Source organism: Sphaeramia orbicularis, chromosome 2 (assembly GCF_902148855.1).
Source record: "Sphaeramia orbicularis chromosome 2, fSphaOr1.1, whole genome shotgun sequence".
NCBI lineage: Eukaryota > Metazoa > Chordata > Actinopteri > Kurtiformes > Apogonidae > Sphaeramia > Sphaeramia orbicularis.
In genome coordinates this window covers 27,041,763-27,063,524 of record NC_043958.1, presented here as the reverse complement: position 1 = coordinate 27,063,524, position 21,762 = coordinate 27,041,763, and the positions used below count along the sequence as shown (strand labels likewise).

At 38.1% G+C, this 21,762-nt stretch overlaps 1 long non-coding RNA gene across 1 annotated transcript; it reads right to left on the bottom strand.

Moving 5' to 3' along the window:
* Positions 1-10,828: 10,828 nt before the first annotated feature.
* Positions 10,829-20,926, bottom strand: LOC115435526 (uncharacterized). The gene is made up of 3 exons (XR_003937705.1): positions 20,772-20,926; positions 20,025-20,027; positions 10,829-10,839 (listed from the first exon to the last, which is right to left on the bottom strand). It is a non-coding gene; the product is annotated as an uncharacterized LOC115435526 (long non-coding RNA).
* Positions 20,927-21,762: the final 836 nt, after the last annotated feature.

Here is a 21,762-nt window from a genome sequence, read left to right as displayed (position 1 = left end):
TGCGGTGTGTCCTTAGATGATAGCGCTGGTAGGATGAACTCAAACTCATTAATTTGAAATGTTTTTCATATTGACTGAAATTTTCTAAGACTATTTACTTGTGGGAGATAATGTGCAAGCAGATTTTTTTTTTTATGTGAAGAGAAGCAGTCATCCATCTGTACCTGCGTAGTAGCCTTTCATAGGCTCACCATTCTAAAAATTCTGCTGAATGAAATAGTTTCACTGTGAGAAAATTAATTAATTACTTTTCTGGTATTCAGAAATGGAGCCAGTATTTTTCTATAAAAAGTATGATTTCATGCTTGCATTCAAAAAGAAATCTATATTTCAACACTTTCTCTTAAGAATATGTGATTAACAACCCAACCCCCACCCACAAGCCCCTAAACATTGTTGCTATAGCAATGCTGAATGTTCAGTCTATTTTATCACTGCTTGCTCAAAAAATATCAGAAATAAAGCTAAGAAAAGCCTTAGCCTTGACTTTACATGCTCTCTACACACAGAGAATGACGTGTGTGCTTCATCTGTCGATTAGACTTTTTTATTTTTTTATACAGCATTGAGAATCTTGGAAGCAGGCTTGGTTTCTTTCTTTAAAGAGAGCAAAAGCTGATTAATAATGGGATATTTTAAAGGCTGTTAATGTACAAAGTAGCTTGTCACAGTGCAACCTTTTAGCTGTGCTCCTTTATCTGCCAGTTGGAGCATAAATTAGACTGCATCAAGATCTGCAACAGCTGATTATTTTATCCCTCTTCACACTAAAGAGCTCCATTAATTAGTTTAAAGGGTGATTAATAGGTAATGAAGCTTGTATTTATGCCACCGTTGAGCAAAATGTCCTTGACTGTGAAACTAAGGGAAAACTACAGATTGTAAGTCCCACATCACTGCATTGAATGTCAAGTTTACTCTTTTAATCCCTATGTGATTTTTTTATGTAAAGTTGGCGCACCTTTAAAAAAAAGTCCTCTAAAAAAAGCGGAATAGGCATTTTTATATTAATTTGCATTTTATTATTATTGTCAAGTAATACCTGACCTCCACTGGATGCTCCATAAGGACATTTTTTTGGTTGTCTGCTGTGCTCTGAATTGCCTTGTTTTCTGTTGGCAAGGATGGAGTGGCAATGTGCCGGAGACACAGAGCGATCCTTCCAATCAGCTTCCATGGCAACGGGCCACGGAGAGCGAGGAGGGGAGAGGAGATGAGAGGAAGGGGGTGGTGGTGGTGGTGATGGGGGGGGGGGATTCGGATGAGGAGGAGAAGGAGGAGGCAGCTAGAGGGGCTGTGGGGAGGTGGGGGCTGGGATGTGGCGGCTCCTAACGCTGAAGCGTGAGGGAAACTGGAAGATAGAGGTCTGCATTTTTACAGGGAGAGAAAGAACACGGTGTGTGCTTGGAAATCTGAACAATGGGTGCGGTTTTAACAGCCCCCCAAAAAACCCTAAAATAACTGCTTTTTTCTGCCTATTACAGGATTCATTCTTATCAGAATGGATGACGAATAAATAACCCCCTAATAGCCTCCACGCACATATGATAGCTTTTCTCTGATGCTGATGTGGCTCTTAAGGTCACTAAAGGACACGGCCACCATCTGTACATGTGGATGTGACTTGGGCTGTTAAATCCAGAAATGGTGTGCTCCATGTCAACACAGTGTAATCTGCAATAAATAATTAACTGAACATTAAGATCCTGTACAATAAAAGCTACTGGATGTTTTATATTTGCAGGAAAAAGGCCAAAATAATACCAAACAATGGCTTTCAGTTCATGCACTGTACTGTACTGATTTAGCTGGCCGTTAAACAGATTATTTTTCTAGAACTCCAGCAGGATCTCATTAAAACTTTTTGCTGTTGTTGTATTTCAAGAGATTTAAACTTAACCCTTTAGACCCTGACATGTCTGTGGTGAATGTTCTGAATGTATGATTGATTTATTTTTTATTCCTAAAAATTCAACCATTTACTCAATAGCGAAATTTCAAAATTCACTGATAGAATTGACCATGTTCTTCCACAGACTGAGCATGCTCGGTGTAACCCCCCCTTGCCTCTGTAATGGTGAGCAAAACACAGAGCAGTGAATGAGACTGACTCACTATAAAAATAGATGTTTTGGGCTTTTTCTTTAATTTAAAAAAAATTTTTTTTTTGCGGTGTTTTTACTGAGTTTTGACCATGTAACTGTGTTTTGGAATTCAACCAGGTCCCAAAAAGCAGCTGGACTGATTTAAAAAAAAAAAAAAAAAAAAGCCCCAGAAACAAAAACTACTGGGCCAAAATTCAAATACTTGTTGTTATCTAGTGTGTTCCAGTTCACAGTTCATGTTCAACATCCTAAAACTATTACTGATGTACATTCTGAGTGCCTTATTTAGTAAAAACTTGAAATACTTTAATTCTTCTCTTTGTCTCTTTCTGCTATTCCACCCTGTTTTGACCCTAGAATACACAGTAAAGCAAAACCACTGAAGAAAAGGAACATAACAACTTTGAAGACAGTTCTACAGATACAAATTACAAGTGGCCCGATTCACTGAAATAAAGTTTCAGGGGTTGAAGGGTTAATAGAAGTGACTCTGGCCAGCTACTCTTTCAGTTTACAACCAGCAGAGGGAGTCCTCACCCAGTGTCAGCGTCTGCTGTAAGCTTTTGCCTCAGCTTGAGTCATGAGCCCATCATTAATTCCCACTGCCTGTCCGGCTCTGCTGCCTGGTTGGGTGTAATTGTTTCCCCAGGGACCCAGACTAATGGCTCAGCTGTCTATCTGCTCCATGACCCACAGCCCAGTGTGTCTGTGAGTGTGTGTCAATGACAGAGTAAAATAGGAGGATGGTTTTAGGGGTGAAAACAGTGTTTTCTCATCCACGGGGGTGCAATAAATGCTCCGAATTACATCATATCTCTTCTGTATCTATTTTGTTCTATTTACATTGTCATCCAAAAGATTCACATTAAAATGCTCTGTTTAAAAAAAAAAAAAAAAAAAAAAAAAAAATGGTGTATTGAACACAGACTCAAAGAGCTGCCAAAGCCTTTCTTCCCAGGAGTTAGAAATTAATGTTTTACTCTTACAACTAAAGCAGATTACCTGGCAAGTTTTGGACTATTTCCCTACCTGAGCCTTGCGGTACACATTTTCAGCTCACATTATTCCATTCAGCTGTAATCAGCATATAAATGACTTATTGTCCTCCTGCTGGCATCACTCGGGGAACATCTTGACACAAAACTCAGTATTAAACTGTTTGCAGTGATGTTTATGGCATGAAGTCTTAAGTGTATTCACCTGATGCTTGTCAGTTTCATTAGTAAAAGTCCTTTTCAACCCCATAGGTGCTTTTAATGATGAAAGACTTCATGTCGGCGCCGCAGAGGATTACATGAGGCTACGTAAACCAGGTAGGAAGAAGTTTTTTTTTTTTTGCATAGTCTGGTCTTTGCCTTAATTTTAAAAATCAATTAGTTTGATTTTTATTATGAAGAACTTTCTGCAGGTCTTCTTTGGATACTAGATGTCACATGTTCAGCTCAGAGTTTTAATAGTTGATAGTGTATCCACAGTTCTTTCATCTTTACCAAATGGGAGCATATTTGATGAGTCGATGATAAACCTGCATGTTTGTTAGTTTTTATTTTCTCAAATGTGATTTTTTTTTCTGAATTATATGAACATTATTTTGGCTGTTTAAAACATTTTAGGTTTAGCCCTTTAACCCCTGAGACATTGTTTCAATCAAACGGGCTGCTGTTAATTTGCGACTGTGGAAGTGTCATAAAAGCTGCTGTGAGTATGTGCTTGTGTTACTTTTCTTCAGTGGTTTTGCTTTACTGTGTGTTTTCAGTGTCAAAACAGGGTGGAATAACAGAAAAAGAGAAAGAGAGGACTTGGAAGTTTTACAGATTTTTACTAAATAAGGCACTATAAGGAATGTACATTACAGGGTGGGGAAGCAAAATTTACAATATTTTGAGGCAGGGATTGAAAGACAGTGTATGACCAATTAGTTTATTGAAAGTCATGAGAATTTATTTGCCACAAGAAAATTGACATAATAGAAAATGTTTTTATTCTATGTGTCCTCCTTCTTTCTCAATAACTGCCTTCACACGCTTCCTGAAACTTGCCCAAGTGTTCCTCAAATATTTGGGTGACAACTTCTCCCATTCTTCTTTAATAGTATCTTCCAGACTTTCTCGTAATAGTTTTGCTCATAGTCATTCTCTTCTTTCCATTATAAACAGTCTTTATGGACACTCCGACTATTTTTGAAATCTCCTTTGGTGTGACGAGTGCATTCAGCAAATCACACACTCTTTGACGTTTGCTTTCCTGATTACTCATATGGGCAAAAGTTTCTGAAAAGGTATGGATAATAGTGTTAGGTATGATTATGACATCAATATGTGTTTGGTTTCAAAACAATTGACGTAGTGTCTGCTGAGAAAAACCAACTAAATGTTCATTGTAAATTTTGCTTCCCCACCCTGTACATCAATAAGAGATTTAAGATGTTTAATATGAACTGTGCACTGTAACACACTGAATAACAAGTATTTTAATTTTGGCCCTGTAGTTTTTGTTTTGGGGCTCTATTTTTCTAAATCAGTCCAGCTCCTTTTTGGCACCTGGTTCAACACCAAAAAGCAGTTACACAGTCAAAACTTGGTAAACACACACAAAAAAAACAAAACAAAACAAAACAAAAAAAACACAACACTGCAAACGACACTAAAAACAAAAAACTGCAAGGAAAACGGTGTAAAAAAAAACCCTCAAACCATGTATTTTTATTGTGAGTCGGTCTCACTCACTGCTCTGTGTTGTACCTCCAATTACACAGGTGTTGGGGAGTACACTGAGCATGCTCAGATGTCTAGGTTTATTCTATTAATACATTTTGAAATTTTTAGTATTGAGCAAAAGGTTGAATTTGTTTGAATATTTAAAATAAATCATACATTCAGAACACTCATCACAGACATGTCAGGGGCTAAAGGGTTAAACAGACAAAAGTACCCCTGTCTGCCACATTATTACCTTGTGTTTAGAGAAGGGATGTAACAGCCATGTCTTCACAATGGCATAGTCAATAAGTCATCTTCTCTGGGTAAACAAAGGACATGGCTTTGAACTACGTTTGTGACAAATTAAGGATACAGTGCACACATTTCATATAGGTAGTAGTGTAAAATCAATAGCTACTACATTTATCAAAAATATTGTGTACCTTAAATACTTTTGAAGTGACTAAACATCCTGTGGGTCTTGCCTCTGTCAATCCCTAGGTGATAAGGTTTGTGGTTCACGGCCTATCTTATTCTTCACTTCATCATAATACTACATTTTTGCTACATATGTAATAAGTGGACATGGTACTTCAAGAATGTGTTGTTAGCAAATACAGCCTAAATCTGTAATGTATGTAACTGTATCCATCCATCATCTGTCTACCCATCTATCATCTGTCTACCCATCCGTCCATCCATCCATCCATCCATCCATCCATCCATCCATCCATCCATCCATCCATCCATCCATCCATCCGTTTCCCTTTGAAAGTGGTATTAATAACTAGTTTCACGTAGAATACAAGTAGAATACAAGAGTAATAACATGAAATGATAGAAAAGAAGAGGATTAAACTTAAAAAAACGTGTGTAAAGCAGCAATTTTCAGTGATTCAGTGACATTTTCAGAATAATAGCTGTTGTAAATTTAATGAGTGGGTTGCTTGGTCCCTGTTACTTTTAACAGGTGTTCTTGAGAATGAACTGGATAAGGCAAAAAAAAAAAGGCAAAAATATTAACATGTACTGAAAGAAGTTCAGTAGCCAAATGTTAAAGTTTCTGTAAACTCAAAAAATAACGTATTAGACAGAACTCAAGATTTCAGATTATGATGCAAGTATAATGGATAGATCTGACTGAACTCATCATGCTGGTTAACTGTAATGCATTTCATTTTTGCAGTAGACTACATAGATAACAGCTGTGTGTCCGCCGTTTGTGGTCATCCATTGGTGCATTTGAGATTATTATATAGATAATATTATATCGAAATCTATGTTTAATTCCATGAATGTGTATGTGTGTGTTGACATGGTACATAATAGTCACTGCTGCTTGGATCTGTTATTGACATTTGCTGTTACATATTTAATATAGTTATTTAGGTATTCTGAATATGTTAATATCAGACATCCAGAATCTGGCAATGAGATGTTCTCTGAATAAATTTACTGCTCAGCGAGCTGTTTAAGGAGACATGGGATTGTAGCCATGTCCTGTAAAACACAGAGGCGAGATTATGGAACTGTTTTTTTTCAGTATTTTCCCTTTCCAGTCAGATTTTTATTGTCATTGGGATGTAAATACTGTCAAACAAAAATTTAAGATTCACCTGGAGCAGTGGAAAGAGGGATTTCTTTCAATTCAGTTCAATTCAATTTTACAGGTACATCTAAAAAAATTGAATATTATGAAAAGGTTCAATAGTTTTTGTCACCCATTTCAGAAAGTGAAACCCATATATTATATAGACTCATTAGACATAGAATGAAATATTTCAAACCTTATTTCTGGAAATTTTGATGATTGTGGATTACAGATAATGAAAGCCAAAATTCAGTGTCTCAGAAGATTAGAATATTGCATAAAATCAATTAAAAAAAGGATATTTTAAACAGAAATGTCAGGCTTCTGAAAAGTATGTTCATTTCTATCAACTCAAGACTTGGTTAGGCCTCCTTTTGCAAGAATGAACTTTATGCACAGCCCCACTACTTCCTGAACTTCAGGTGCGTCCTTTGTTTCCCGTCTTTCATTATTGGACACACTGATTAATCCAGGTGTGTCTGCTACTTCTTGTTGTGACTACTGATTAATTAGGCATACCTGGATTAATCAGTGTGTCCAATAATAAAAGACAGGAAATAAAGGACCCTCCAGAAGCTCAGGAAGTAGTGAGGCTGTGCATAGAGTCAATGTGGCGTGGCATGGAGATGATCAGCCTGTGGTACTACTTAGGTGGAATGGAAGTCCAGGTTAGTTTGATAGTGTCCTTCAGGTCATCTGCATTGTTGGATCTGGTGTCTCTCATCTTCCTCTTGACAATACTCCATAGATTCTTTATTGGGTTCAGGTCAGGTGAGTTTTCTGGCCAATCAAGCACAGTAACACCATGGTCATTGAACCAACTTTTGGTACCTTTGGCAGTATGGGCAGGTGCCAAGTCCTGCTGGAAAATGAAATCAGCATCTCCATAAAGCTTGTCAGCAGAAGGAAGCATGAAGTGCTCTAAAATGTCCTTGGTAGACAGCTGCGTTGACAGTGGACTTCAGAAAACACAGTGGACCAACACCAGCAGATGCCATGGCACCCCAATTCAGCACTGACTGTGGAAAGTCCAAAGTCCTCTTTTTAGATGAAAGTCAATTTTGCATGTCATTTGGAAATCAAGGTCCCAGAGTCTGGAGGAAGAGTGGAGAGACACAGAATCCATGTTGCTTGAGGTCCAGTGTGAAGTTTCCACAGTCAGTGATGATTTGGTCTGCCATGGCATCTGCTGCTGTTGGTCCACTGTGTTTTCTGAAGTCCACAGTCAACGCAGCCATCTACCAGGATATTTCAGAACACTTCATGCTTCCTTGTGTTGACAAACTTTATGGAGATGCTGATTTAATTTTCCAGCAGGACTTGGCACCTGCCCACACTGTCAAAGGTACGAAAAGCTGCTTCAGTGACCATGGTGTTATTGTACTTGATTGGCCAGAAAACTCACCTGACTTGAAACCCATAGAGCAGGGGTGTCCAATCCTGGTCCTCAAGAGCTACTATCCTGCATATTTTAGATGTGTCCCTCTTCCAGCACACCTGATTCAAATGATAAGCCAATCATCAAGCTCTGCAGAAGCCATCATGTGCGCTGGAAGAGGGAAACATCTAAAATATGCAGGATAGTAGCTCGCGAGGACCAGGATTGGGCACCCCTGCCATAGAGAATCTATGGAGTATTGTCAATAGGAAGATGAGAGACACCAGATCCAACAATGAAGATGACCTGAAGGACCCTATCAAACCAACCTGGGCTTCCATTCCACCTGAGCAGTGCCACAGGCTGATCGTCTCCCTGCCACAACACAGTGATGCAGTAATTCATGTAAAAGTAGAACCAACCAAGTATTGAGTACATAGAAATGAACATACTTTTCAGAAGCCTGACATTTCTGTTTAAAATATCATTTTTTTATTGATTTTATGCAATATTCTAATTTTTTGAGACACTGAATTTTGGGTGTTCATTATCTGCAATCCATAATCATCAAAATTTCAAGAAATAAGGCTTGAAATATTTCACTCTATGTCTAATTAATCTATGTAATATATGGGTTTCACTTTCTGAAATGAGTGACAAAAAATATTGAACTTTTTCATGATATTCAATTTTTTAGCTTACCGGCCGATAGGCTATAAGCTATTATCATCATGCAGCCTCCGGCGTCGTTGTCATCGTCTGTCATCGTCGTCTATCGTCATCATTTGTCATTGTCTGTCGTCGTCGTTGTCGTTGTCTGTTGTCATGGTCGTCTGTCGTCGTGGTCGTCTGTCGTGGTCGTCTGTCATCGTCGTCTGTCGTCGTCGTTGTCTGTTGTCATGGTCGTCTGTCGTCGTGGTCGTCTGTCGTGGTCGTCTGTCATCGTCGTCTGTCGTCGTTGTCTGTTGTCATGGTCGTCTGTCGTCGTGGTCGTCTGTCATCGTCGTCTGTCGTCGTCGTTGTCTGTTGTCATGGTCATCTGTCGTTGTGGTCGTCTGTCGTGGTCGTCTGTCATCGTCGTCTGTCGTCGTCATCTGTCGTCATCGTCTGTCATCATTGTCTGTCGTCCGTTACAAAACTTCTATCGTCCTCTTCTCCAAAACTACAATTCCAATTGACTTCAGACTTGGTATACAGCTTCTTTATAATGTTGTCAACAAAAGTTAGTGAAATTATTTGGATCCAGCTCTGATTCTGGATTTGGTGCAACTTTGAAAAATTTCTCCATTATAAGACATAGGAAGTGCTGGTAAACTACAGGGCCATTGGTCCTATTTTTTGAGATGTACCTGTATTTGTAGAGCCCTATATCACTACAAGGTTGCCTCACCTTTACAGAATCAGTTGGATATGAAAACATACAACAGTCAAATAAACAGATTTGTTTGAAGCCAGAGCCTTAATATGAGTTGATTATCATATTGAACATAAGGCAAATCTACGGAATACAAAAGGGGCCTCATGTATGAAAGCGCGAGTAGCTTTCATACTGAAAAATGCTATAGTCCTGAAACTCGGAAAGTACATCGTTTTCAGATGTTTGAATCTGTGCATATGCTTGTTCCTGCACACGTTTCCTTCATATATTCTGATTGACTTGGAATTGAACGCAGCTGCACATGCCACTTGGACCGCCTCATCTCCTCCCATTAATAACTATGTAAATGAGGAGAAATACAGTATGTGGCATGTTTTCACCTTTTGTCTAAATAACAATGGCAAAAAACATGAGCAACATCAAAGAAGAACAATTTCTCCAAATATGACATTGTATCGGACCACCCAAAAAATAAAATAAAATCTCTCTCTCTCTCTCTCTCTCTCTCTAAATATATATATATATATATATATATATATATATATATATATATATATATATATATATATATATATATATATATATATATATGTATATATGTAATTTTTTTTTTTTTAATTGATGATCTTTCCTCTCATATAGGTAGGCCTAATAGAAGAAAAAACATGGTGTGGGATCACATAGCAGGATTGGAATTTCACATCATAACAAAATTAACGAAAAAAAAAAAAAAATCCAACATTAAAGTTGATGTAAAAGTCAGAGTTGTTTCAGTTACAGGAGGAGGCCCGGTAATGCAGGGGTTAACCCCACATGAGGAGTGAGTGGCTTCAATCAATGAAGAAATACCACTTTGTGACATCTTACCACCAGGGAGTCAGATATGAAATGCATAAAATAAAAAGGTGACTTAGATCTTGTTTATTAGCAATTAGAATCATCCACAGTTGTAGTGCCATGTCAGATACATCTTAAACAGACTGGACACTTAGTCATACAGAAGACAATGTCATTTATTGTTACAGAACATGTGGATGCTGGTGGTTGCCATGGACATCGTCTGGAACCATGGGTCTGGTGCCAGAAATGGATGAGGATTAGGAAGCTCAGGCCAGCAACTCCCTTCACATGACGTGAATGGAGGAAACTTTTCATTTTAGTTTGTATGTGATTTTGTTTCAGCATTTAGGTGCAAATCATCAAGTGCTCAAACTTGTCAAGAAATATTGTTTTCAAAAAAGTCTTTTGATGGATATTGGAGAGTTTCAGTACTTTGTCGTACTTTCTTTGTGTTTCTTACATTATCATGATAGGTCAAAAGTTTTCGTACTGGTGCACAAATCCTGACGTGTGTGTTGAACATTGTAAAATTTCCACGCACACGTACAATTTATACATGAGACTCCAGGTATCAGCTCAGTTAAGATTTGGGTCTTTACAGATGCAAACTGAGTTACACAGATGCAGTTTAAAACCATTCCTGAAGAACATTTATGTACTCTTTGTGATCTAGGTGATGTTGAAGATGATTTTCCCTTCATACAGTAACTTTAGGTATTACCTTCTTGAAAACAATCCAGTGCAGAATCTTCATTTGTTCTGGGTGTCTAATGCCAAAATGTTGAGTTAGCTTTTTTAATATGTAGATTTTTGTTTTGGCAAGATTTATAGCAAATGCCAGACAGACACTGCATCCAGTATGAGAAGATATTCCTGTTATTTAAATGAAATGGGTAGATGCATAGATTTTTTATCTTTATTGTTGGTTATATAACAAAATTAAAGCTGCAAGCAGCATTGGGCGGGACCTCGTACCACGCATTCCGCCTCCCGTGTGTTCTGCCCCCTGTGCGAACCACCTCCTGTGAGCGTCGACACCTCAGCTCCACTCACACCTCTCCGTCCTGACACCAGCTCGTACCCTTTTGTGGCCGTCCTCCTTTCATCCCTATAAAACACCAGCGACCCTTTGCTGAAACCACCATTACCTTTTAATCAGGCTTTTATTTTGAAAAATGCTACTGTGTGTATGTGTGTGTGTGTGTGTGTGTGTGTGTGAGAGAGAGAGAGAGAGAGAGAGAGAGAGAGAGAGAGAGAAAATCACTTTGAATAATGAATTGAAATCATATGAATAATTGAGCATAAAACTCATGATGTACCACATTTGAAGGGTTTTATTTTGAAAAACCTTATTATGTGTGTGTCTGTGAGAAAGAATAATTTTCAATGAAGATAAGTTGTACAAACAGTCGAGTGTTTGGTCATAAAAATGAAAAGAACTTATTTAATACTCCTTATTTTTTATTTTTAATAGGGCTTTTATTTTTGAAAAAAACAAAAAAACAAAAACGTACTGTGTGTACTCTTTCCTCTGTATGCAAATTGTCACATACCCACAATGAAATGCAGCAAACCTCTGTTTATGAATATAAAGGGGAAAAAAAGTCTGCTCCACATGGGACTCGAATGTACGTCTTCTATGTAACAGCCCTATTCACTAATCGTTACACTACCCAGTTAGACAGTGACTGGCTGATTTTCAGGCCTTATAACAGAGAGGTGAGTTTGTTAAAGTTAAAATTTAAAGTAAAAGTACTCTTCAAACAAATCACGATTACTCCATAACCGTAGGTCCTATCTCAAAAATTATTTCACTTGTGTATTCTGCAGACTTGTGTGAATGTAATGATGTATAACGTGTGAGTCCGAAATGAAAAAGCAGTAATCGCAGGAATGTAGAGTCACACTGAAAGGCAGATTGCCAACTTCCTGTTGGAGTTAGCTCGTGGGTCATTTGTCAGGCTCAGTGAGACCAACATTTTGGGGTTTGTTTCATGTGTCTGTGACATTCCTACAGGCAGCTAGGGCAGTTTTTGTTTTGTGTTTTTTAGTACATAGGTGGCACTACAGAGTCCATTTTGGCACCCAGTGGGTTAATTTTGATATTGTATCAAACTGTTTGTCAGCCATGACATGTCTGCCAAATTTGGTGAGTTTTGGAGTATGCTGAGGGGGTCAAATAGCAGTTTAAAGTGGAAAAAGTATAAAAACAAACTAATTTTAATAAATCCATAACTGTACATCCTATCTCAAAAATTTTTGCACATGAGAGTTGTGGTGAGTCTTGTGAACGTATAGATATGTCACATGTGGGGAAAAAGTCCAAAGTGAAAAATGAGTTCCAGACATCTCAACTTTCCGGGCATATAAAAACAAAACTAAGGCAGTAATTACAAAGTTACGAGATCACTTTTTTGAGAAGGGTTTGCTCTATATTTTGGTGTTATTTAGAAGCCAGTACGACAAACAGTGTCATACGAGTTAGTTTTAGAAATTTTATTTTGAAAGGCATATTGCAAACTTCCTGTTAGAGTTAGGTCATGGGTGTCAGTGTATCGTTTGTAGTGCTTCATCCAACAAACATTTTGTCATTGGTTTCTTGTCTCTACGACATTCCTACTGGCCACTAGGGCCAGTATGTTTTTTTTCACATAGGTGGTGCTAGAGAGCACATTTTGGCAGTTATGGGGTTGCTTTTTACATTTTATCAAATTTTTTGCCAGACCTGACATGTGTGCCGAATTTGGTGAGTTTTTAAGCATGTTTAGGGGGTCAAAATCCAGTTGAAAGTGGTGTCTGAATAATTCAAAACAAACGAAAAACAACAGGGCCTTGCTTCAAGGCAAGGCCTCTCACTCAGTGAGTGAGAGAGCCTCACCTTTCTGCTCGGTCCCTAATTATCGGAACAATTCAGTTTGTGGCACAGAAAATAAACTAATACACACACACGCTCAAGCACATCTCATCTGTACTCATGACCACATACACATTCATACCCATACCTTTAACTATATGACTAGATGTATATATCAATAGATTTTTGTGAAATGTTTTTATTTGGAATTGTAGTAACTGCATATCATGATTTCTCTTGTCTGTGCTTTTCCTCACTAGTTTGAGTCTTAGTTTCCATTAACTGTAATACACTGGAAAGGTCGTTAAATAACATTTCAGTATTATCATCATTGTCTTTCCTTTAATGAACTCTTGCATGCTTTAAAGTGGAACGAGTGTGACACGAATCCAAGTATCTCTGTCCAAATATGACATCATCCGTATGGTGCTCAGTCTGTGTTTGCAGGTTGTGAACAGCAGAGGGCAGGCTTAGCCTTAGTAAAGAAATTACAGGCCTGTGTGCAGGAATAAGAGCTGAGGATCCTGAGGGGCTGTTGTGTCAGTGACTGATTTATGTAATAGAAGAAGAAACACCTCAGTGGATATTTCCTGGAACCCTTTTAGTAACCACAAAGGTCCCCAGACCTTCCTGCTGAAACCTGACAGAGGCTGCCTCTATACACCAGGCTATTGTAAGACTAAATAGGATATTTCCTCAACAAAATCCCAAGGTAAATTCATTTTCTCACCCTTATCGACCTCATGGCCCATTGAAAGACCTGTGGAACAGTGCAATTCCTCCAAAGAGAAACTACCTTTCCACTATGGAGCAGCTCCATCTTTTATCATGTTTTATTGCTACCTTTTAAAGCAGAATCCACAACATTGCAGCCAGCTGTGATTAATGTGAAAAAGAGGAGACAGTCACTTTTTCCTACGCAGAAGAGGAGGAGTGGTGGTGTTTGAAAACTGGTCAGAGGAGCAGATGGCATCTCCGTCTGTCTGGTCTGTTTAAAGAACTCTGCAGGCGAAGCCCCAAGTCAAATAAGCCAGCTACACGGCCCAGAATGATCTCAGAGCTTCCACTGCTTTCCACCCTGAAGACATCAAGCTTTAATCCCTTTTCTTACTCTGAACGGTTGCACAGTACATTATAATCCACTCTAAAAAGCGATTGTTATTTTATTCTGCTACTGTGCAAATACTCCCTTATATTTTCTGAGGACACACTGTGGTTGTTTCTAAAGGGGAGCTATTACTATCCCACAGTTTTTAGAACAAAATGTATATATTCAACCCAGCTGCAGTAACATACCAGTTGAATTTTCAGCATGCAGCTTTAGCCTCAAGAGACTCCCGATTTCACTACAGACAGACTAGACTGTTACAACTCTATCCAGTGGCCCTATCGGATGACCTGGGTGTTATAATGAAGACGAGGTAGGAAGTAAAACCTCAGTAATTGGAGTAGTGTTGCAGTCATCTGACCCTCACAGACTGTAGTCTCTCCTGGAGTGCCTAGAAAGTGAGGAGGAAGTATCATAATGTGCATTTCACTGGCAGGTACAGTTGTAAATTCAAGGAATACCTGCAAAGTTCACAGAAACAACAACAAGAATGTAAAATCTAGACAGAATGGAATTCTCCTAAAGAAACAGAAAAATAAGAAAGTAAGGGTTGTGGGTTGGGAATAGACTGCAAACAAATTAGTAATTTACAGCATCTAATCACAAACACCGTAAAACTGTCACTGGGGACATTTTTCATCTAAGATCAGATAATAAAATGAAACTTTATTGATCCATGTGGGAAAATTGGGTCAGTGAAACATCAAACAAACAGAAATAGACAAAACAGCAAACACAAAAACACACAGAAAATCATTAACTTACAAAGCCCTGTAGTAAAATGCACTGTAAGCTATTATGGTCTGCTGTTATGATTATGATTTTTTTAATTATGTGAGAAATTATCATCCCAGGTCCTATATGGCTTAACCTTTTTATAGAAATGTGTAAAATATGACATGTAACAATAACATAGCCTAGACTATGATGGCAAAAAGAGCTGTCTACTTGGATTTGTACATCTGCACAATGATGAAACACATTTACATTGTATGTGTTGCACAGTGAGCTTCAGTCATTATTTTTAATTTATGAATTACAGTGGAATTAAACCTTTTTAACACCCCACCAAACCCATTTATTGTAACCTTGAATAGCCTTGTTAATGGTTATTTGCAGCAACTGAATCCAGCGGACATTCAGCAACATTAGCTGTTATTTTGATTCCCAGCATAAGTCTCTGTCATTGTACATGTGCTAGTTTTAACTAGCTTGTAATAGACATATGCATTTAGATCTCATCTAGCATTAAGCTGCATCCCTGTTTGCTAACTTAAAGTGTGTTAACTTTTGGCCAAATTAAATTAAATTAAATTAAATTTGCGACACTTACTTAGTTTAATTTCTTTCTTTCTGAGAGACTAAAACTTAGAGGCTATTTTTGCTAAACTCTTCACACTAACCACCAAATCAATGAAACATTAACCATATAATTATAGCTCATCCAAGATGGGTAGCTAGGGAAAATTAATTATCCAAAAGGGAAGTTTGTGTTGAACACAGAGTTGTAGTCGATGCATTTCATAAAATAAACATTGTATTGCCATGGACACTTTTAACAGTACAATTTATACCAGTAGCTATCATCTTATATTCACAGAACATGCAACAATAACTTGATATTCATGAAAAATAATGTTGTAAAACTCATCAAACCCTTGAAAAATATTGCATTGGAGCAACACAATGCACATTAATCATAATTTGAAAAGCATATGAAGTATTAACTGTACACAAATAAGTATGAATTACAGACTTTTGTGGTTATTGCTTCTTCTGCATACACTTTACTGCTGCAACGGTTCTAAGGTTCCACCCAAAATCTTTTTTGACCCTTTTAGTCATGATTTCATTGGCTGTCAATGGTTTCAAAGCCAAGTGTAGTGTTCAAGCATTTAGAAATAATTTAAACAGTAAAATCCCTTCTATAGTAATGACAGATGGGTTTCTCCTTTTTTAGACTAATGCAATATAATAGATGAAACTGTATTGTTTCTGTTGTAATATGTTTCTGTTTAGATGTTTCTTAAAGTGAGCAGTTTCAACAATACACTTTTAATAATACGAGCTAGGTTTCCAAGGACTTGAAACTTAATTTAATGTTGGATAAAGTGTTGGATTCACACATTGTTGCTGACTATGGCATCCCTTACAGCATCAACATGCCAACAAAAATGAATACGACTTAGCTGACTTGGACAACATTTTCCTGGCTGCAGTCTTGAACAGTTTTTTCAAGCTGAATCTGTGTCAAAACGGAAAGATGTTGATATATTTTCATTTCTTTCCAGATGATGGGAACAGAGGGACCTTTGACTCCGTGAGTAGATACCATTTGGAACTTTTTCATAAAGTGGGGGTATTTTATGACAGCATCCTCATGATTTTTATCTGTGTGTAAGCATACTTTCCGACACTACAGACAGAGTAAAATATGGGAAATGGATTTGCCATTCTAAAGGCTAACTTATCTGATCAGAGAGATTATGTGCTTGTCTGCGTTATAAATAAAATCATCTGGTTTTGCCCTGAGTCAGTGGTCAGGGATTCAACATGAGAGTAAACACAGAACCAGCAACAGCCTTTATTGAATTGAAGAAGACAGTGTTTTTTACCCCGGCAAGACTTCACCAGAAAGTCTCTTTAAAGCCCCAGTGGGGCTGAAATAATGTCTTGTTGCATTAAAAAAAAAAAAAAGAGCTGCCGTGGGGCTTTGAGTTAGGGGGCATTTTTGTGCTTTCACACCAAATCCCACTCAATTGCTCTTGAAACAGAGTCACTTACTCAACACAACGCATCAAGATGCACTGTAGACCACAGAAAATCAATTACTCCATTAGTTTAGCTGTTCCTTAGAGTCCTGTTTTCTTTCACTTTTGTCCTTTTTAGTGAGTGCAAAATAAAAAAAGGTAATATTAATACAAAATGCTGCATTAGTCTTTTCCTGTGGTGTGCTGCTGTAAGCTGAGTGCTGTCCTCAGTGGACACAGGATCCAGCTGAAAGTGACACACATACCTTTAAATAATGTATCTCATGCTGGTATAAATGGAGTGATACTGTGTCCTCCAACGTACTATCAGATGCATATATCATGACTGTCCATTCATTAACGCTGGATTATCTGGATTGCCTCTCCCCTCCTTTCCCTTGTCTCTTCTGTATTGATGTTTCTAGTGAAGTGGAGGTCTGAAAAGCTGCCCCAGGCTTGTAAACTGCGCTGTCTTTGTTTCTACCTGATCCTGTAACTAAGCTGTCAGTCTCTCTTGGCATCTTCTGTCATTCTCTCTTAGTCCGCTCTCCATCATTTGACCTGTGCCCTCCTTTCTCACTATGACAGGCCGAAGAAAAAAAATTCACATCGTGATTCAAGCTAACACACTCTGGCTTTTCAGCATTGGGAATGTGGCACAATAGTGAGACTCAAACTCGACAGGGTAAGGGAAAATAAGCACAGAGTCACAGAGGAAATGGAGGTCACGTGTTAACCTGGGAGGAAAACACTCCCTAGGAAGTGCTGGTGTGGCTGGTGAAATTTTAAACAATATATGCACCATCATGGCTTTGGGCCATGCCAGTGGGGTTAGTTGTCAGGGGGATTCCTGGATTTGTTCAGGAATTATAGGCTTCCTTACACACCCAAACCTGGACTGAGGGGTTAGGAGGGTGGAGAAAAGTGTGAAATGAGGTCTGCTTCCTCAGTATATGTTTTTTTTACTTGGAGCACGCATCATGATAGAAGAACTATAATGCAGGTGTGTTTTTAATGACAGAAAGTTATTACTATGATCATCACAGTGGCGGATCCAGAAAAAAATGAAGGGGGGGTAGCAGGAGAATGTCCAGGGTCAGAGCCCTGGTGCGGGTTCAAGGGGGCGAAGTGAAACAAAATCAACATTATAAATACTTCAAATCACATAAAACTGTATATATTTTTTTTTATCATACACTAATAAAATGAATACAATTTAACCTCACTATTGTGACCACTTTTGGAATTAAAGCAAAGAGTTGGATTTAATAAAGTTGTCCTCAGTTATGGCATTAAAATCTACTGCATTCCAAATCATTTTAAATCAGAAACAACAGGATACAGTAGAGGTATAGGCCTATGTTTGACAACATTGTGTGATCACTCAATCACTGGCTGTGTTCAAAGATATTTAATATTCAGTCCATGCAGTTATATGGTTCTGACTGTATGATAATACGTTACATATCTTCTGTGGCTACCCATTTGTTTTTCCGGCATGCAGATCCAAATGCTGCTTGAATAGACAGTTGTCTCTTCATGATTAGACTTTAATCTAGTTTAGATTTAACTCCCTTTACCATATAGACTCTCATCATAAATTGTGCGTGCGCATAAATTTGTACTTAGAAGTACATGTGGACAGATAGCTCAGTAAGTAACGCTGCGGTTTACGATACAGGAGACCGGGTTTTGAATCCCAACAAGAGCAGTTTTATTATTTTCAACATTTTACATGTTCAAACAGGGGGACTCGGCGCAAAGGGTGCTGGTAGGTAAATCCGCCATTGCCATCGTCATCACCAGTATTAATGACAGTAGTCTCCCATCCAGACCTATACTCACACTATCCATCAAATTCTCAGATACATTTATTGTTCTTTAAATAACGGAATGTGAACCTTGGCATTAAAATGACTAAAAAAACAAACAACGCAAGGAACCAAGCTGGTTTGTTCTATTGCATGGTTCAAATCTTTAGCAAAATGTACTTTGTGTTCTGGGCACAGGTTTGTACCTCTAGCCAGTCAATAATATCATGGTGTAAGCCGGTGGAACAGTAGAAAACAAAGCAACTCTGGCTATGCAGCTCTCTCCTCTTTCTGGTTTTCTCAGTTATTGCACAGTACTGTCTGAGGGACAAAACTCTGGGTAAAGCACACAACACCTTTGAGTTTCTCACCTCTAACAGGCAGCAGACACAACAGAAATGAGGAAGTTGGATCTTTGCTGTCTGTAAATAAAAAAATAAATAAAATAAAAAATAAAAAGATAAATGTTACTCTTCCTTGGACCTAAACTGAGCACATGCACTTTGATTTATTGTCCTCATAGGGAAATTTAGTCTCTGCACTTTACCCATCCCAGTACACCTTTTTCACAACTTCCGTATTTTTGACCGGAAATATGCAATCGTTGTGGAATTCTACTTCCTCACCTATCAGGGCAACTGCGGTGCAAGCAAAGAACAAGAGTTTTTTTAGTATTCCAGATTGCTGTTGTTGGGCCCAAAAGCAGCCGTATTTGTCTTTTCATTATTTCCTTGTGGACAGTGAGGTTAGGCAGAAATGGATTCAGGCGATTCGGTGGGATGAGGGACCAAAGTTTGTGATTAAAAATAGTAGTACATGTAAGGCCCTCCAAGCACAGGCAGACACAAGTGGCTTTCTTGTAACGGGATTATTTGAGACTTGTCCTCCAAATCCACCGTGAAAACTAAACAATATATAGATATGACAAAATATGTTAAACACACACAATAAGCAAATGTAAAATGATAACATGCGCAATATGCTAATATTTTAAAATTCTATGTATAAACTAAAACAGATATACAACATTACCTTGTTTGCATGCAATTTATGAAGGAATTAAAAGTTCACAACTCGCTTCAGTGCCCTGTCCTTGAGAGCAGCCCAATGGAACTTCAACTTGCTTCAAAATAAAGCATTTCAAAATGAAACTTAAAACAAAACATTACTGTTTCTAAATCAGACATGGTTATGTTTGCAGCAGACATTTAAAGTCCGAAGATTACGTGTATGGGAATCACTGTTCGCCACCTGAAACCTGGGGCTGTGCCTAGCCTTTTCTCATGGAACAGCTTCATTTCTGTTCGCAAAAGTACATAAACATAAACATTACCCAAAAAAAGGCTAACTGATAATAGTATTCAGCTAACATTACTGTCACTCCATAGAGGATGTCAACTTGGACAACCCTAAATAGAATAAACTGATGCCATAATGCTTCATTCAAAGCAGACTGTGATGCTTTAGCCAGGTCGACTGTACATTAGACATAAATTAAGTCTAAGTAAACATACTAATGATTTGTCATTCTAGCCAGTAGTTCACTAACAGCCTGATTGCTCTCTACTTACCTTGATATTTATGGACAAATTCCTTGTGGAAAAATGTATACCCTTACTGATTTTGTTCTTTATGGTTAAGGAGTTTTCATCAATGAACCTTGCAACGTCAACAAATTTAATATTTGGCAAATCGGTCAGGCAGGTTGAGTACACTCTCTTATCCATTTTGTCTCACTGTTGATGCTTGGCAGGAAGTCCTTTTCCACAATGATTACATATTCCTGGCAAGTGTGAAAAAGGTCTATGCACACAGAACCTAGCATTAGCATTTAGTGCTTAGAACTTAGCACACATTAGAAGCTGACATTGAAGGTGCTTTGGGACCAACTCCACATGTTCATCAGTGCTGTGGAGGCACCAGAACCCATGCAGCCAGAAATGGATGGATGGTGCAGATAGAATAATCATCCATCTATCCAATATATCATTATCATCCAGATACTAGGCTTGTGCTAGTCTAACGGCACATCGCCATTGGCAATACATTTTCCTGGTTGGCAAAGTTGTTTTCAACCCATGTAGCCACAGTGGCAAAGGAATTTTTTAGTAAAATCAACCAACTTACATCTCTGATTGAAAATGTCCGAGCGATAACCAAGGAAAATAATAAACGCGGTCTCCAGTACTGAAGAGCGCTGCCGAAAGCGATCGAACTCACCCGAACGTTTCCAATTTTTTATGAATTCACACTGCACACAGAGGGGTATGGAGCGGTGCAGACTGCCACCAGCGGAGGTGAAAACGAAACTTCTGGCTCATTTCTCTTTTCTCTACCTGCTGAAGCTTCACTTTTAAACCTTAACAGCGAAAACGCTGCAATATTAGTATCACATTAGTGTTGCCTCTGTCGTCTCCATGTTTGCTATTATTGACTTTCTTCTTCTTCTCCCCAAAATCTTTACTCTTCTTCGTGGTATTTGTCCAGTATGCTTAATTCAGAGCAGCGCCCCCTGGTGGATTAATTGAAAAACGCTCATTCCAACACATTAAATGTCAGTAGCAGAACTTTTTTCCAGTCAGACTAATGACAACGACAATAAAGCACATTTACAAAAGGAACTAAGAACTGGAATGGGATTATTAAGTACTAGTATCGGTACTCGGTATCGGCAAGTACTCAAATGTAAGTACTCGTACTCAGTCTGGAAAAAAGTGGTATCGGTGCATCCCCAATGTGTGGTATCATACTCAGAGGTTTCACTGTTTCAGTTAAGATCCTTCACATCATCATTGCACCTTTTAAAAATGAAAGAAATGAATTTTTGGGAGAAATTTTACAAAATATATAGGTTTTCTGGCTTAGAAAAAAATATTTTCTTACTGAATACAACTATTAACAGAACAATATGGATCATGATCATTTAGAGAATCGCATAAAACAATTACTTGAATTAGCACTCATTAGAAGTTGGTAAGATGCTGTATGTATATTTTTAGCCAATAAAGTCTTGTGTCTTATCTATAAGTCTGTCATTTATTGTTTTGTTATACATTAGATTAGAAATAAAAATAGTTTAAATGAAAATGTTGATTTAAGTTAATTTTTTTGAATTTTGTTGTATGAAACTGAACATATTTTTAAGCTCAAAATGCACCAGAATGCAGGGAAAAGACTTCATTTTTCCCAAAATTTCCCGGGGGAGCTATGCTCATCACCGCGGTCTGCTATGCAGCAGGGACCCAGAC